Source organism: Mixophyes fleayi, chromosome 1 (genome assembly GCF_038048845.1).
Source record: "Mixophyes fleayi isolate aMixFle1 chromosome 1, aMixFle1.hap1, whole genome shotgun sequence".
Taxonomy (NCBI): domain Eukaryota; kingdom Metazoa; phylum Chordata; class Amphibia; order Anura; family Limnodynastidae; genus Mixophyes; species Mixophyes fleayi.
In genome coordinates, this window is record NC_134402.1 from 31176432 (window position 1) to 31195497 (window position 19066).

The window sequence follows — 19066 nt, forward strand, 5'->3', positions numbered from 1 at the left end:
GTGTATCCATCATTTACACACAGTAGGGCCGGCCACTTTGTGAGATGCAGCAGCATTCATGAGAGCCTATGTATACACACAGGGATACACCACCACCCAACATTGTCCAGGAGGTAATCCAGACAAATTCAGTGCACCATCAGTTTGAGACATCATTTTGCAGCAGGGGCGCACGCAGGATTTTAAAAGTCCCCCCCCCCCAAAAAAAAAAGAAATAGAGAGAGCTGCATGCGCAGCTCCATTTCGGCGGCACTGTATTGTACAGCAGCCGCGGCGCTGTCAAAGAAGCGTCCGCGGCGGTGCTGTAGTACAATACAGCACCGCCGCGGATGCTTCTTTGACAGCGCCGCGGCTGCTGTACAGTACAGTGCCGCTATGAAGGGGCACTGTTTAGCCCCCAATCTTCGCAGAGGGGAGGGGTTTCTGGAGAATCAGAAACCCCCCTGCGTGCGCCCCTGTGCAGAGCGGTGCTACAACCCCCATGTACATGCCCAGCCTTTTTAACGGGAGGTATGTAGCAGCACCGCTGAGGCATGGGGTGGTGATGTCACCGGATCCTACTGAATTTATTCGTAAAAACTAGTGGTTTGTACACAGACGCAATTTGCAGTTCAATTCAACACTGAATGCTCAAAGTGCTTAATGACTCCGTGATAAATGTATAGCAGACAGGGGAAAGGTTATATTATATATATATATATATATATATATATATATACATACATACACACACACACATGTCAGATTTGATGTGATGTCCCTTTAGTTTGAGGACCCCCAGGACACTGGCTTCTGATATACATGTCCAGTCTCTTCTAGAGACCGTGGCTTATAAATTCCATAATACTGGCGGTACATGCCAGCAACCAATATCGATAAGACCATTATCAGGCGTGTTGGTAAATACGATTGGAAGGCGACAACTATTGGCTTGTGTTTGTGAACTTGTTTACTGGTACGTCTATATGTGAATTGCCAAACTAGTCAGTGACTCTTCTCGTAGTATTAATCTGTATAGATAACAGAAAAACTTAACTGTTTAATTGGTGGTGTGGGGTATTAGCGGAGGGTCTGGCTCTACCGAGGCCTTTGGCCTGGTCAGTAAATGTTTATCTTAACAAATGCAGGTTTATCTTGTGCTCGGATGATGCCTGGGTTGGCCTTGTTACTTCTGTGAGGTCCATGAGTAACAGCTGCCTGTTGAAACACATTTAATCATCCAGAATAATACATCATCTCAGCCATAACAGCAGCTCCCATCCAAACAGCCTCTCCGCTGCACTGCTGGTGATTTCTGGGGGAACCTGTTTCTCTGGCAAAGAAGTCACCGTATCTATTTGTTCTGACGTTGAACAAAGAGCTAAAGCCTGTAAGGCAAGGCTGGGAATAAATCCTAAATTCCTCATTATTAACCTGAAACTGGTTAATTATAAATATATTTACATGTTATGTCAAGAAAATTCTGTTTACAACAATTACCAATACATGAAACCACTGTTTGTAAGAACAACGTTATAAAGCAAATTCATGGAGAACTTCAGGGGATAAATGTATTAAGCTGTGATTTTTTTCAGCGATTTTAAATCGCCATAAATCACGAGAGATTTGAAGTGCAAAATCGCCGTATGTATTAACCAGCGATTTTGACTTTCTGATATCCAATCTCTGGCGATTTATGTAGATTTTAAAACCCCTATCTGTCCCATGTTATAGTCAAACTCGCCAGGGATTAAACACAAACTCGCCCAAGTTTGAATTCAAAATCGCCAGATACAACACGCTGATTTCTATAGGCGAGATTGGAAAAACACATCACTGCTACACTGCAGGGCAATGTTAATATAACAGGAGGCACAATGCAAGTTTAAATAAAGCATCTTTTTAGTTGTAGAGGGGCAAAAATTATTATGAAATTTCTTACCAGGGGCAATTTATTTTAAGAATAAATTAGTGGTCCAAATGTAATTATAGATGAAAAAATGTAAGTGATTTTTTTGTGTTGTTGTTAGTATAGTGGCTTACTATTTCATCACCATTAAAAGTACAGACCTGTGGCACTACAAGTGTCAGCATGCACATGAGCACTTGTAATGTCATCAGGGCCGGATTAACCATACGGCTAACTGGGCCACAGCCCAGGGGCCTATGGCATCCAGGGGGCCCTTGAAAGTGCACCCGGCGCGATCAGTGCTGCTGAGCACTTTCACTGTGGTCCTTCCCCGGCGCGCTGTAGTCTCCTTACTGAATGTCACAGGTCTGTACTTTTAATGCTGTCCCCATGAGGAAAGTTTAAGTCTTGACATATCATAAAAATATAACTATTGCTCCACTGCTGATATAGTAAGCCACTGTAATATGAAAAAACAAAAAACAAAAAAAAAAGCTTACATTTAATTTATAATGACATTTGGGCCACTAATTTGTTCTTAAAATAAATTGCCCCCGGTAAGAAAATTCATTTGGCGATTTGTATAGCTAGAGGGGGAAAACTTAGGGCAATTGGTGGCGATTTGAAAGAAACACATCTCTGGCGATTTTACATCAAATCACCGGTTAATAAATCGGCGATTTTAAACTCGCCCAAGAAAATCACTGGAAATTCAATATCGCAGCTTGATACATTTACCCCCGAGCCTGAGCAACCCTCAGAATAATGCTCAGTACAGGAAAACATGGAGATATATTTGTAGGGATCCAGTAGGGGAAAGGGAGTGGCAAACTAGCTGGGGGTTACGCAAATGTGTGTAACATCTGTACAGCAGAAAAAGTTACTCATGGTTCTTAATGAAAATATGCCTATTGTAAAGAATGGCTCCATTCCATACAAAATCTGGGCCCCACTTTGAAGCTGTTCTAAAGTGCTCAAAAAATGTTGGATTCTATTAATTTACGTGGAGTGCTGCTTAATGGTTCAGGAGTACTAACATGCTTCAAAAGTGCATATGCACAAAACCCTGATTTGCATGTTTGATACATTTATAAATCAGATATTGATCTTTTTGCATTACCATAACTGTCTTCATATTCCTACACTATTGAGGTTAAAAAAGTGTATTTACGACATTTCATCCAATACACTCTGACTATTTGTAATATGGGTTTTCATCCATTTACTTTATGGAAGCTTAGAACACTTTAAAATTTTTATACAGCAAAGTCACCCACTAAAGTGCAAAGCAAAATTCCTTTACTATTTGTTATAATGGTGCCCTACTTCAACAATTGTAAGAGTAATTCCCTCCCATTCCTTCCATCTTTACATTCTTTCCCTCCCTCTCCTTCCTTCCCTTCATTCCATCCTTCTTCCTTCTCCCCAACATTCCTTACTTACTTTCCATCTTTACCTTTCTTCCCTCACTCTCCTCTCCTCCCTTCCCTTCATTTTGCAATTTCCTTCTTCCTTCCCTTCCTTATTCCTAACATTCCTTCTTTACTTTCCTTCTTTACCTTCCTCCCTCCCTCTCATTCCTTCCCTTCATTTCTTCCTTCCTCCTAACCGTCCTTCCTTACTTTCATTCCCTCCCTCCCCTTCATTCCTTCTTCCTTACCTTCTTACTTTACATTCCTTGCCTCCCTCTCCTTCCCTTCATTCCTTCCTTCTTCCTTACCTTCCTTCTTTCCCTCTCCTTCCTTCCTTTTGTTTCTTCCTTTCCATAACTCTTCCTTCCCTTCCTTCTTCCTAACATGCCTTTCCTACTTTCCGTCTTTACCTTCCTTTCCTCCCACTCCTTGCTTCCAACCGTTTCTTCCTTTCCATTCTTCTTCCTTCCCTTCCTCCTTCCTAAAATTCTTTCCTTACTTTTCTTCTTTACCTTCCTTCCCCTTTCGTCCCTTTGTTTATTCCTTCCCTTCCTTCCTTACATTCCATCCCTCCCTTTCCTTCCCGTCATTCCTTCTTCCTTAGCTTCCTTCTTTAGATTCCTTCCTTCCCTTCATTCCTTCTTCCCTATGTTCCTTTTTTACATTCCTTCCCTCCAGCTCCTTCCTTCCCCTTGTTTCTTCCTTTCCTTCCATCTTCCTAACCTTCATTCTTTACCTTCCTTCCCTTCCTCTCCTCCCTTTCCTTTGTTTCTTCCTTTTTCCTAACTTTCCTTCCATACCTTCCATCCTTCACTTCCTCTCCTTCCTTCTTTACCTTCCTTGGTTCCCTTCCTTTCCTTCCTTCTTCCTAACATTCCTTCCTTTCTTCTTCCTGACATTTCTTCCTTCACTCCCTCCCCTCCCCTTTGCTCCTTCATTACCTTCCTTCTTTGCCTCCCTTCCATCCACCCTTTTTAAACCACCTCAATTAGATCACATTTATATTACGTACATATTAACCATTTGAATGCACCTGCCCAGCCATCTTAACAGGGACCATTGCATTGTGATTTGTAAAGAACAAAGCAACTGCTTCCAAAATGCTGCTTGGAGCTGCTTTCCAAAAGATTTCAAGGAGGCATAAAAAGACTGTTATGAAGGGGGGCATTTAACATCCATACACACAAAGGTGCACAATGAGCAAGACAATGGTCCATCTATACATCCCATGAACAAAATCATCGCAGTTTTGGAAGTCGGACCCACCACTTGGCACAGCCTACGATCACATTTGACAGATCCCCATAATAAGTGTAAATGTTTATATGCTTCATCCTCCTTCATGTTTAATATAATTCCTTACAATCATTAGGTAGCTGCCTTTATATCAAGTATTTTAATTTCATTTTTAATACATATTGTTTTATGTGTGGATATGTGTGCAGATTGTATCTTAGTTGTGTCAGAAAGGAAAAAAAATAAAACAATCGTTTCATCAATGGATAGTTCCATACTTGGTGGATGCTGTTTGGGAAGTGTAGTAGATTAGCAGATCATAAGCAGTAACTGTGTTACTGTGTTTTCAGGGGACGGATGGTTTATCTGTGAGGCTTTGAGGTCAGGTATCTATAGACAAATCCCTGGAGAAGATCATGTTTTTGCCAGACTCTGCTATCTACACACTAGAGTACAGCTTAATATACATCATTCAACTCATTGAATTCTCCTTCCAATGGAAACATTAACCCAATACAACTATAGCAATTCTGATTGTATCTACCATAAATTACACTTTGTCAATGCAGCCTTATCATTCATTATCAAAGGCTATTTTCACTATTCTCAGTGTTAGATATTTTCACCAGCATCAAATATACGGATGACTCAAACAGATATGTCTACACCTCTAAAATATTTAACATAGACTCTGAGGAATTTATTAATAAATTAAAAAAATATAATAAAAAGCTTTCATAAAGACCAATTGAGGGATTAATAGATAATATAGATTGATGATATATGTTATTAATCCATGAAAAATAATTATTCCTTAAAAAGGAATATATATATGATTACAGTAAGGGTAACAAACATTATTTAGATATATTAGTGGAAGAAAAAATAAAGGGCAAGAAATAGTAAGGGGTGGATATGTTTAAAAAGAAAAGAAATTGCAGACTGCTTAAATAATTCTTTACTCAAAGGTGTCCCCTACAATAGTGGGAAATAATATTCACTACTTGTACTATAGACACAAATATATTGACCACAGAAGAGGTATTGCTTGGACTCTCAAAATTAAAAACCAATAAGTCAATGGGCCCATGTAGTATATATCCAAGAGTATTAAAAGAACTTAAAGAATTGTGCAACGCTATCAACCAATCACTGCTGAGATGTGTAGTTCCAGGTAATTGGATGAAAATTATCAGAGTTACTTCGGAAAAAAAAAATAAAAAAAATTGTTGACTATTTAGAGTCGAGGCAGTTTGGATTTGCTGCTAGAAGATTAAATAAAACAAATCTAGTGGATTAATTTATGGACTCCATAATTAATGTTATCAGGTGGGATCAGTGGATATAGATTATTATTATTTATTTATAAGGCTGCTCAGATTCCCTAGTGCCGGATATGGAAGCAAATAATAAATAGATGAGGTTATACACATAAGTATCTGTGTGGAGCTTTGTATGTTCTCCCTGTGTTTGCGTGTGTTTTCTCCGGGTGCTCTGGTTTCCTCCCACACTCCAAAAACATAGTGGTAGGTTAATTGGCTGCTATCAAATTGACCATAGTCTGTGTGTGTGTGTGTGTATGTAGGGAATTTAGACTGCAAGCTCTAATGGGGCAGGGACTGATGTGAGTGAGTTCTCTGTACAGCGCTGTGGAATTAGTGGCGCTATATAAATAGCTGATGATGATGATGGTGATGATAAGTAGGACAGATGAGAGTGAGTGCTGCTATAGGGACTCACACAGAGTGCAGCAAAAGATATAACAGGGGCGGGTGAGGGAGTCAGACAGTAGACAGACATGGGGCAATAGATGAGTTAGATTTCAGCAAAACATTTGATACAGTATCCCACAACAAAATAACTCAGAAACTGAAGATCTTTGGATTTGACTTTAAAATAGGGGAATGGATAAAAGTTTGGCTGAAAGAGAAGATATGTCTTTTGCAGATGATATAGAGAGTTGTAATAGCGTTAACACGCCAAAAGTGGTAAATCAATTTCATAGTGATTAAGAGACAACGGAGGAATGGACTGCCGTGTGGAATCTTCAATTTAGTATATCTAAATGTATAATAAAGAATGTGAACACAAGGATTCAAATCTGAACACAGAATGATTTGTGAGTTGTAGTTTCAGATGATATTAAGGTCAGCAAAGCGCACAGTCAATCAGTGGGAAAAGCCAGCAGAATGCTAGGTTATATAAGTCATCTTAATATCAGAAATAGGGATCTATTTATTAAAGGAAGATAAGTCCTAAATTCTGCGTAAAGGGGATTTTTCTCAGGATTTAGGGCTTCTTCCTATTTATATCGCAGGTCGGTAGTCATTGCTGGGACCTATTTACCAAGGACATCAGTGGAACAAGTACCGCTGCTGTCCTCTGATTGCTAACGCCATCTCAGGACGGCGTTGGCAATCAGTAAATTTTTTCTAATAGATTGTACATAGAAAGTTTTTGCATGGCTGCGGTACGCGGCTATAGAAAGTCTAGTCATCGAGAGGTCTAAATAGACCACAATGGGAGGTAATATTGCTACATTATAGGACATTAATAAGACTTCACCTTGAGCACTGTGTACAAGTGTGCGAACATCTCTAAAATACAATAATAAACTAAAATAAAAATAAAAAGAACAGAGAAGAGCTACTAAATTGGCACACGGGCTGTATAACAAAATTTACCAGGAAATACTTAAAGAGCTGAACATGTAGAGCACAGAGGGGATAATATAGAAACATTTAAATATATCAGAGGTATTAACAGAGTTCAGGAAGGCAGGAGTTTAACAAATAAGAGGATTTCTAGAACAATGCACTCTGTAATTAGAGGGACGAAAACTGAATGGTTATACAAAAAGGGTTGTAGATCTATGGAAAAGTCTATCTGCAGTTCTGATGGGGACTTATGCAGTAAACTAATTAAATAACGCATGGGAAAAACATGTGGCTATTGACTTAGCTCTAAAATGTATTTAAACAAAAAAACAAATACAAAAAAACAAATGTAGACAGACTTGACGGACCCGTAGGTTCAATTCTGTTATTAAATTTTATGTTCTATGTCATAGTTGCCAACTTTCCCGGAGAGGGTATGTGATGGGAGGGCGAAGGGGGCAAGGAACGGCAAATCGTGTCAGTTTGGTCCCACCCTGCGACAAAATCTACATTTTGTCATGGGGCGGGGCCAAAATGACGCGATTCACCGTGAATTACATCATTTAGGCTCCCTAGAGGCAGGTTGAGGGAGAATTGCCTGCTCTCCTGGGAGTTCGAGAGTCCTGCCCGGAATTCGGGAGTCTCCCGAACATTCCGTGAGAGTGGGCCAGTATGTTCTAAGTGACTAAAATAAATAAATAAATGTAATACCTCTCACAATAACAAGACACATATACTGAGTATTTCATACATGATTAAAGCATAACTGTACATATTTTCCAAACACCTTATTTCAAAACATGTTCATTTTGGTGAATAATGCATTTAATGTACGTTTAACCCAAAGACCTTTGTGTGGATTTATTACAGCCCATTTTATGTACATCCAATATCAACAAGAATTCGACTGTAGCACAAAGACGTCAACCCTATCTGTTTCATCCTGGAGATATTTCTCCAGTGGCTTTCTGACAGAATTAACCCAGGTTCAATTAATAAATTCATATGAAACAATCCATTGGCTTTAATTAATTCATTTATTCATGGTTAAGTCAATCAGATTGTCAACCAAACAGCCAAATGACACCTTTGGAGCCCAGGAGGGTATATAACCACTAAAAATGTAAATGAAAAATATCAACAATATACCAGGGGTGGACGAAAGAGCCAACGAGAGGGGCTTGTAAAATACAGCTTCACATTAAGCGCACAATGGGTAATATGTACAAATATCAATATTTGCTGCACTGCTTTGACTTTCCACAAATGGTAGGGTGAGAGTTAAATAGGACAAGGAGCCGGGCAGGGCAGGTGGTCGTTTGCTGTTTGTCTTGCACTGAAGACCGTTTTGATGGATCACATTCAATGAGAGCGTGAATAATGAATTAGTAGGAGGAATGACCTAAAGATTAATTCCCTTGAAGGTGAGAAACCTTGGTTTGAAACCTCCTTTGCTATCTGCCTGTGACCTATTTTCTGTAAATAATAGCAGGCAGAGAGGAGTCTGAGAAATGCTGTGCCCAGCTGGTTTCCCCCTATAGTACAATCCACTTCTTTTCTGTCAAATAAAAACATATGTTTTGTACATGGGGGGAAAAAAAGCTAACGCTGCAATCCGCTCCTAGGTATGGAGCGGTAGATATGGGTATTATGATGCATGGTATATCTCAGTAAATTGGTGTATGACTTTATAATCAGACATAGGGGGGCGATTCAATTAGGTGCGAGTTGTCTCTTTTTCTTCCTGGAATGTGCCGCGAGTAATTCAATTATAAGCCCTGCGGTAATGACGATGCCTGAAAATAGGGCTTCATTCGCTCATTTTTTGCTTGCACCCCTAGGAGGGATTAGTCCGTATACTGCATAGCTTTGTACATTTATACAGCTTTTACACATCTTGTAGTTTCATGTTTGTCCTAAACAGATATGTTGTGTTATTTACATTCTACAAATAGGAGCAGTTTGTTTTGTAGAATGACAGTGTCTTTTAGTTCACGCAGATTTTCAAATGTCTGTCCAGTCGAATAAATATCTTAGTGTGTGGTTCAAATTGTTGAAATGTACTATACACCCACTGCAGCTGAAATTGTCTGACCCTTCTTCGCTTAAATAGATAAATGTACAATGTATTTTTTTTATTGTCCAAATGACAGCAGTAAACGAGGTCACCAGAGCAGAGCACAAAATTAACTGGTAACGAACACATAGGTTACAGTCACGTGTAAGTGGTGTATGCTGAACTAGGATCCTAAATGAAAAAAAGAAAAGAAAAGAAAATTAAATGGAAAGAAAGAACACTCACGTTAAAAAAAGATGGTGGAGGAGGGGGTGGAGTGGGAAGATATAGATGGGTAACAAGGCAAGAGTCAGAGGAGCAGAAGATGAGAAGCACAGACTAAGAGGGGATATGTAAAGAACATAGGAGGCCCAGTAAGACTGTCAACAAAAGAAATATTGTAAACATGGTGGCTCAGTGGTTAACACTGCTGCCTCACAGCACTGGGGTAATGAGTCTGTCTGTGTGGACTTTGTATGTTCTCCCTGTGTTAGCGTGGGAGACACTGCTGCATGTGGACCAGTGTCTCCCAACACTCCAAAGACATACTCCAAAGATATTGTTAATTGGCTTCTGACAAAATTAACCCTAGTGTGTGTGTGTAGTAGGGAATATAATATGTAAGCTCCACTGGGGCAGGGATTGATATCAATGGTTAAATATTCTCTGAAAAACGCTGTTATATGTAGGGATTATATAAATAACTGTTAATAATGAATTAGTTAGCTGATATGCGAACCAGTAACGGATCCACAGCAACCAGAACCTTAGAAATGTATTGTGGGAGTTGTTGAAGATTGCTGTGAGCTTTTCGTTACATTTATTAAGAGATTAAATTTTTAACCTCTGCAAAATCTAATGTCAAACATTTCCATGCTTAGGAAATAATCTATCTTGAGGCTGTAAATATAATTTATAAATTATAAATCTAAATTATAATCGGCTCATATGCTCATTTTTTTTTTTAAAGTAAAGCCTCACATGAGTTCTTTCTAAGGTTAAGATTAGGGATTCAGTGGCGCACGCAGGGGGGGTTTCTGAGTCTCCAGAAACTCCCCCTGCGCTAACTTAGTGCCCACCATATCGGCACTGTCCTATACAGCAGCCGCGGCGCTGTCAAAGAAGCGTCCGCGGCGGTGCTGTATTGTATACAGCACCGCCACGGACGCTTCTTTGACAGCGCCGCGGCTGCTGTATAGGACAGCGCTGCTGAAACGGAGCTGCTGCGCCCCTGGGATTATATAGATCACGCACACCCTGGGCCTGAGTCATTAAGGAAAGCAAAGCAAAAAAATGGAGTAACTTTGCACCCTGGCAAAACTATGTTGCATTGGAGGAGAGGTAAATTTAAAATGTGGGGACAGATTTATAGTTGGTTGTAGGGTATGTCCTAGATCAACTTTAAATTTTAGTGTGAAAATAAGCTATCAAGTATTTATGTGGTATATGACAAACAAATCAATATTTTTCTTATCTACAAAATAATAAACTAATTTGCACCCCTTGCATTGTAACATGGTTTGTCTAGGATCAGAGTTACTCCTTTTTTTGCCTTGCGATCCTTAATGACTCAGGCCCCTGTCTCCTACTCAGGTACAACAATTGTGGAGTACACTATCCATGTATGGGGAACGTCGAAAAACACAAATTGGGGTAATGCAGAACCAATGGAAAATAATACATATACACAATCCTCTGTGACATAAGGTTCATCTACAAACCATACACGCACTAATGGTGAACAGGACAGTGACATTTAAGGTGAACAGATATGTATTGATGGCAGCCCATAGGAAAACAATGATGGTGATTTGTGTTTACACAATTCTTCCTCCCTAAAAAAAACAGTAGGGGCTAGATTTACTAAGCTGCGGGTTTGAAAAAGTGGGGATGTTGCCTATAGTAACCAATCAGATTCTAGTTGTCATTTTGTAGAAGGTACTAAATAAATGAAAGCTAGAATCTGATTGGTTGCTATAGGCAACATCCCCACTTTTTCAAACCCGCAGCTTAGTAAATCTAGCCCTAGGTGTGGTTCAAATTATTGGATTTTAGTTTATATCAACTACACCCAAAGACAGTCTGTCTTGTAAGTGCCTCTTTTTCATTCAGATAACACAGTAGGTATAATTTCAAATTATTTTAATATACTTTATTATAACTGTGATGGAAAATTCTAAACAACACTTATTATAATAACATGTGGTTCACAAACTAGTGATTTAACTAATAAAGATAAACTCTGAAATTGTAAACAACCAAAGTTATAACAAAGCTGTCAATAGCAAAAAGTTGAAATGAAGCTGTCAGACACCCTCTCTAAATCAAATGCACATTAGTCACACCAGAGGCAGCTTTGGTGCAGCCAAGCAAATCATTTACCATTTTCCAGGATAACTTTTCAAATGGGGACATTGTTGCTTTTGATTCCAGGGCTGAAATCAAATTGCATCTTGGTTAAGCAGTAGGAATGGCATTAACTCTCCTTTTAATTAATTTTAATGTATAGGTAGCTAAGGTCCTATGTGCAGGTTACCTTGTGCATACTTGCCAACTTTTCCTCGTTGGCTTCAGGGAGATCCCGGGGGAGATGGGCGTGCGGGGGCGGGGCTTGACTAATTGCATCAATTTTGTCCAATTACGGCAGGGGCGAGAACCGGGAGGTCACTTTGATATGCTCCCCCGCACATCCTTCAAAAACCCAGTCCCCAAAATTCGCCATGGTCCAAACTCCAATGTACAGTGAAAAACAGATATTACTGAACACTAATATAGTCCATAGTTAATTATATGTCAATAATAGAACATTCAAAATCAAAACAAAATGGGCAAAGTGAGCAGAATGGATAGAGTGCAACCTATGAACGTCTGGTGCCCTAGACCCGGACTACTGTGGCCTATCGACAAGTCCAGGCCTTGTGGGAACAGATGCTCTCAATAAGCCGCGAGGTCCCACAGTAACCTCTGGGCTATGTTAACGCATGATTGTTGTAGGTAATGCTCTTCACTCTTTTCTTGCTCGCACCTCTATGAAAAATGAGCAATGCTTTTTTTCTGCATGCCGAAACAATGCTCTGCGGTCACTACGGAACCTTGCAGCTTCTTGAATCAGCCCCTTTGAGTTGGGTTTTGAAATAAAATAGAAGCTACATCAAAGAGATAAGCAGATTCAAAATTCGTTCTGCATTTGACAGCATTCTGCCGAACGGCGAAGCAAAAGTGTAACTTTTTACATAGGTTAAACACTATTCAAGGACAGATCACATAGGAACGACGGCGCCTATTTGTTTTTACTTTTTTCTGTGGAGAAAGAACTGTTCACCTTTGTAGTCAGTGGGTGCGATTCAATTGGCATTGTTGAGGGGTGGGATATATTAGGCAGCAAGTGAACGGTCAGTTCTTGTAGTTGATGTGTTAGAAGCAGGAAACATGTGCCAATATAACTAGATGTTATTCACCTCACCACTCCACTCTTCAGTGGTGTTATTGTTGTGGCTGATTGGTGTGTGCCTATCTACTATATAAAAGCCTAGTGGCGTGTGTGGGAAAAAAAAAAACCAAGCTGCAGCGCCACCTGCTGGGCAGAGTTATACACTGACCTATATATTTCTTGAAGGAGAAGTGACAGTTGGGAGTGGTTGGTGGTTGCCGGGGGTGACAGTGGGGAGTTTTTAACACCTTAAGTAGCTTGATAAAGGATGTGGCGATGAAGATGAAGGATGAGGTGATGGAGAAAAATGATGAGGTGGTGACATGTAATCAAAACCACGTTAAAAAAGGGCGCTTACGCCGGGAAGTAACGCTCTTCCCCTGAGGAGGCGTGGGCTAGGCCCAAATGCATGACAAGAACCTTTTTAACACCCTAAGTAGCTTGATTTGACTAGAATGCATGAGTATCATGCACGGGTTAACTTGTATGTATATATATATATATATATAGTTCCATCTGTGGAATTTAAAAAAAGCAGATGAGGATGACCTGTATTTTGTGGCTTGTAGTGACATAAGGGGCCAATGAGGGAATACTCTACAACTCAGCAGTGTCTGCAGGCTCGGTTGACATGTAGTTTTAACAGGGAATAGTCAGATTAGAGCTTAGTAACCGCAGTGTTATTGTGTCATTGTATAAACTCTCGTTTTCTGTCTTAAGTAGTGCAATTTGCTAACATAGGTTTTCCTGTCTTCCATGATTCATTTGTAATCGTGACGAGAAGTCGACAACTAACACAAAACATTTGACTTCTCCACTTGTCCTCTGTGTTTGTTTTCATGTGTGACAACAGTGTCGGGAGTTCTATGTGAGATTAACTCCTCTTTATCAACATTTTTCATCAGTGTTTATGTAAGTGACATCAGTCACCTGCCCACCAGCGGATCAGTGTTTGCTCAGATATATAGACTTAATGCCGCTCACAGTTATATTACTATATTGCTGGGAGGAATGGAATCATTGTTTGATATGTGCTTAGCTTTGCAAACTGTTGTAGGCTATTTACTTTTATTAAAAATAAATAAACTGCAAACTGATGGAATGTTAATACAGAAAGAAAATGTACGCTGCAGGAGAGGATTCCGTAACAAGCACATAATATGCTAATCACTCTCCTGGGCGGAGCTTTGTCTCTCTTACACCGCTCTCCTCCTGTAGGTCAACGATCTCAGAGCAACAACTGGCCTAGCACATAATATGCTAATCACTCTCCTGGGCGGAGCTTTGTCTCTCTTCCACCGCTCTCCTCCTGTAGGTCAACGATCTCAGAGCAACAACTGGCCTAGCACATAATATGCTAATCACTCTCCTGGGCGGAGCTTTGTCTCTCTTACACCGCTCTCCTCCTGTAGGTCAACGATCTCAGAGCAACAACTGGCCTAGCACATAGTATGCTAATCACTCTCCTGGGTGGAGCTTTGTCTCTCCTCCACTGCTCGTCTCCTGTAGGTCAGCGATCTCAGAGCTCCAACTGGCCTAGCACATAGTATGCTAATCACTCTCCTGGGTGGAGCTTTGTCTCTTCTCCACTGCTCGTCTCCTGTAGGTCAGCGATCTCAGAGCTCCAACTGGCCTAGCACATAGTATGCTAATCACTCTCCTGGGTGGAGCTTTGTCTCTCCTCCACTGCTCGTCTCCTGTAGGTCAGCGATCTCAGAGCTCCAACTGGCCTAGCACATAGTATGCTAATCACTCTCCTGGGTGGAGCTTTGTCTCTCCTCCACTGCTCGTCTCCTGTAGGTCAGCGATCTCAGAGCTCCAACTGGCCTAGCACATAGTATGCTAATCACTCTCCTAGTGTCACGATTTAGGAGTATTTCTTACTGTTTTTTGGCACTACTCACCAAAGAGGCGCGGAGTGTAACGTGTTCCAGGTCTTCACCAGGAACCCCCGCAAGGAAGTATGGTCTTAGCTGCGGGAACACGCAGGTCGCGGTCCTTAGAGGGAGCAACCAGTGAAGCAAGGATGGAAGCGGTGTCAGGCAGGCCGGGTCAGAACCGAGATATCAATAGATGCCACGGGGAGAATCCAATGTTCGTAGTCAGGAGCTAGCCGGGTCAGGTATCAGAAGCGCAGGAGAATGGTCAATAACAAGCCGAGGTCAATTCACAGGGAGCACAGAGAAGGAATGGTCAGGACAAGCCGGGTAATACACTGGAGTCACAGATAGCAAACAACAGGAACGCTGGAGCAAGGATGGGACCTAATACTCTGGCACCCATCATGTGTCAGAGTCAGCCTTTTATAGGGGGAGACAGGGGGCAGGGCTGCCTACGGCGGTGGTGATGCTGACCACCACTACCGGATACTGTGCATTGCTAAGCAACGGGATGCGGGGCTGCCGGGACCCGGAAGTGACGACCGGTTGCCTGATATCAAAAGGGAGTGCCCGTCCCTGTGCGGAGGATGAGACACAGGGACGGCGCGTGACACCTAGGTGGAGCTTTGTCTCTCTTCCACCGCTCTCCTCCTGTAGGTCAGCGATCTCAGAGCTCCAACTGGCCTAGCACATAGTATGCTAATCACTCTCCTAGGTGGAGCTTTGTCTCTCCTTCACCGCTCTCCTCCTCAGGGTCAGCGATCTCAGAGCTCCAACTGACCTAGCACATAGTATGCTAATCACTCTCCTAGGAGGAGCTTTGTCTCTCTTCCACCGCTTTCCTCCTGTAGGTCAGCGATCTCAGAGCTCCAACTGGCCTAGCACATAGTATGCTAATCACTCTCCTAGGAGGAGCTTTGTCTCTCTTCCACCGCTCTCCTCCTGTAGGTCAGCGATCTCAGAGCTCCAACTGGCCTAGCACATAGTATGCTAATCACTCTCCTAGGTGGAGCTTTGTCTCTCTTCCACCGCTCTCCTCCTGTAGGTCAGCGATCTCAGAGCTCCAACTGGCCTAGCACATAGTATGCTAATCACTCTCCTAGGTGGAGCTTTGTCTCTCTTCCACCGCTCTCCTCCTCAGGGTCAGCGATCTCAGAGCTCCAACTGACCTAGCACATAGTATGCTAATCACTCTCCTAGGTGGAGCTTTGTCTCTCCTTCACCGCTCTCCTCCTCAGGGTCAGCGATCTCACAGCTCCAACTGACCTAGCACATTGTATGCTAATCACTCTCCTAGGAGGAGCTTTGTCTCTCCTCCACTGCTCTCCTCCTCAGGGTCAGCGATCTCACAGCTCCAACTGACCTAGCACATAGTATGCTAATCACTCTCCTAGGTGGAGCTTTGTCTCTCCTCCACTGCTCTCCTCCTCAGGGTCAGCGATCTCACAGCTCCAACTGACCTAGTACATAGTATGCTAATCACTCTCCTAGGAGGAGCTTTTTCTCTCTTCCACCGCTCTCCTCCTGTAGGTCAGCGATCTCAGAGCTCCAACTGACCTAGCACATAGTATGCTAATCACTCTCCTAGGAGGAGCTTTTTCTCTCTTCCACCGCTCTCCTCCTGTAGATCAGCGATCTCAGAGCTCCAACTGGCCTAGCACATAGTATGCTAATCACTCTCCTAGGTGGAGCTTTGTCTCTCCTTCACCGCTCTCCTCCTCAGGGTCAGCGATCTCAGAGCTCCAACTGGCCTAGCACATAGTATGCTAATCACTCTCCTAGGTGGAGCTTTGTCTCTCCTCCACCGTTCTCCTCCTGTAGGTCAGCGATCTCAGAGCTCCAACTGGCCTAGCACATAGTATGCTAATCACTCTCCTAGGTGGAGCTTTTTCTCTCTTCCACCGCTCTCCTCCTGTAGGTCAGCGATCTCAGAGCTCCAACTGGCCTAGCACATAGTATGCTAATCACTCTCCTAGGTGGAGCTTTGTCTCTCCTCCACCGCTCTCCTCCTGTAGGTCAGCGATCTCACAGCTCCAACTGACCTAGCACATAGTATGCTAATCACTCTCCTAGGTGGAGCTTTGTCTCTCCTCCACCGCTCTCCTCCTGTAGGTCAGTGATCTCACAGCTCCAACTGACCTAGCACATAGTATGCTAATCACTCTCCTAGGTGGAGCTTTGTCTCTCTTCCACCGCTCTCCTCCTGTAGGTCAGCGATCTCACAGCTCCAACTGACCTAGCACATAGTATGCTAATCACTCTCCTAGGTGGAGCTTTGTCTCTCTTCCACCGCTCTCCTCCTGTAGGTCAGCGATCTCAGAGCTCCAACTGGCCTAGCACATAGTATGCTAATCACTCTCCTAGGTGGAGCTTTGTCTCTCTTCCACCGCTCTCCTCCTGTAGGTCAGCGATCTCAGAGCTCCAACTGGCCTAGCACATAGTATGCTAATCACTCTCCTAGGTGGAGCTTTGTCTCTCCTCCACCGTTCTCCTCCTGTAGGTCAGCAATCTCACAGCTCCAGCACTATAACTGGACTAAAGCAGTAAGGGGTCTATTTACAAAGGTGCCATGAGCCATAAAAACGGAGAAAACAGCTAGAGAATATCCATCACCTCAATCTTCACAATTTATGAAGGGGTCAACACAAGAGAAATCAGAGATTTCTCCAGCATTAACCTACTTTCGTTGGTTGCCAAAGTCCCCAGAGAAATCTATGGGGGCTGCGATGTTAGAAATTTACAAAACCGAGAAAAAGCATTGCTTGACACTGCAAACTAACACCATCTCTGAACGGCGTTAACTTACCTGTCCCAATGGGGTCCAGTGAAGCCCGGTTCTTTAGACATGATTCCGCAGGAGAGCTTGTGTCTGTCACAACAGGCCAGATGGCTTTTATTTTTGTGGGGCAATAATTATTTATTTATTAGGCAGCCAATATTAATGTATTATTTTAATAAGGGGTCAAGATAAAATTGTTATTTTATAATGGGGCGATACAACTTTAATATTTTATAACAGGGCAATATAGACAAATTATTTTATAACAGGGCAGTATAAATGGATTATTTGATTACGGGGGCAATATTTGAAGATAGCATAGGAAACTAATTACATCAGCCATTTGTGCATGGTTTTGTTTTTTCTTTTAAATCTCTGACTTTAACTCCCAGTCCTGACAAAAGTAAAGACTGTGGAATTTCTTCCTGTCCAATGTGCTGCAATAGAGCTACACACAAAAGACACAAGTGTCATCTATGGTCCCACAGAGGGGTGCACTGGGGGGCTAAAATTAAAGACATGAATAAAGAAGTGTAATTTAAAGAGTACCTGACATTAATAGTACAGCCTGAGAAAAAGTCTAATAGCAATGTATTAACACACATACCATTCTAGACAAAACTAGTTAGAAAACTTTGTCAGTCCTTCTGTGTCTAGTACTTTCTGCTATAATGCTTTTGTTAAAACAAGCTTTTCCCATGTGAGGAAATGCCTACAACACTAATGTCATGTGATCACTCATAGCCAATGTGCTGAAAGCTGGCAGTTTGATGATGTCACAAAGGAAACATTACAATTAGGTGCAACATTTGTAGTGGTCCCCAGCAACCAATCAACAATTACTCTCTATATGTCTAATGCAAGTAATACAATGGAAGCAGGTATGTGATTGGCTGTTGGGGTTCAGTACAGACTCTTGCCAGCACTTTTACCAGCATATGGGCTGTTCATATTCTCTTGATATAAGTATCAACTATTGAATAGTGTGTATTCTTTGTTTTTACAATGTATATAAAAATAAAAAGGAAACATTAGATCCAGCATACATTAGCAGCAATAGAAAATAAGTAAATGCAAAAAGTTGCCCTTATGATTGATCCACTTAAGATACACAAACTTATTTCATGATTTTAGCTGTAGCTTCCTGCTGATACTGCCTGCATGTATGGTGCCAAGCAATAATGTATTAACAAAATGCTGGGGTTTTAAAAAACACTATGGGCCTTTTTAAGAGTGAGGACCACAGCAAAAATAGAGCAAATTTGCAACATGTTGCACTGAAGGGGGGACAGGGGCAACTTTAAAATGGGCAAACAGATTTGGAGAAATGTGGAGATGTTGCCTACAGCAACCAATCAGATTCTAGCTGTCATTTATTTAGGACATTCTACAAAATGACAGCTAGGGCTAGATTTACTAAGCTGCGGGTTTGAAAAAGTGGGGATGTTGCCTATAGCAACCAATCAGATTCTAGCTGTCATTTTGTAGAAGGTACTAAATAAATGAAAGCTAAAACTTTTTCAAACCCGCAGCTTAGTAAATCTAGCCCCTAGAGTCTGATTGGTTGCTATAGGCAACATCTCCACATTTTCAAACCCGCAGTTTATATTTCAGGGAGCCTGGCCGACTAATAAATCATCATCATCCTTTCTTTGTAAGGTGGCATCAAACGCTGAAGCCAGCATGCTCGATCAGCCATGATTAGGTAGTTTTACAAGCTCTAGCATA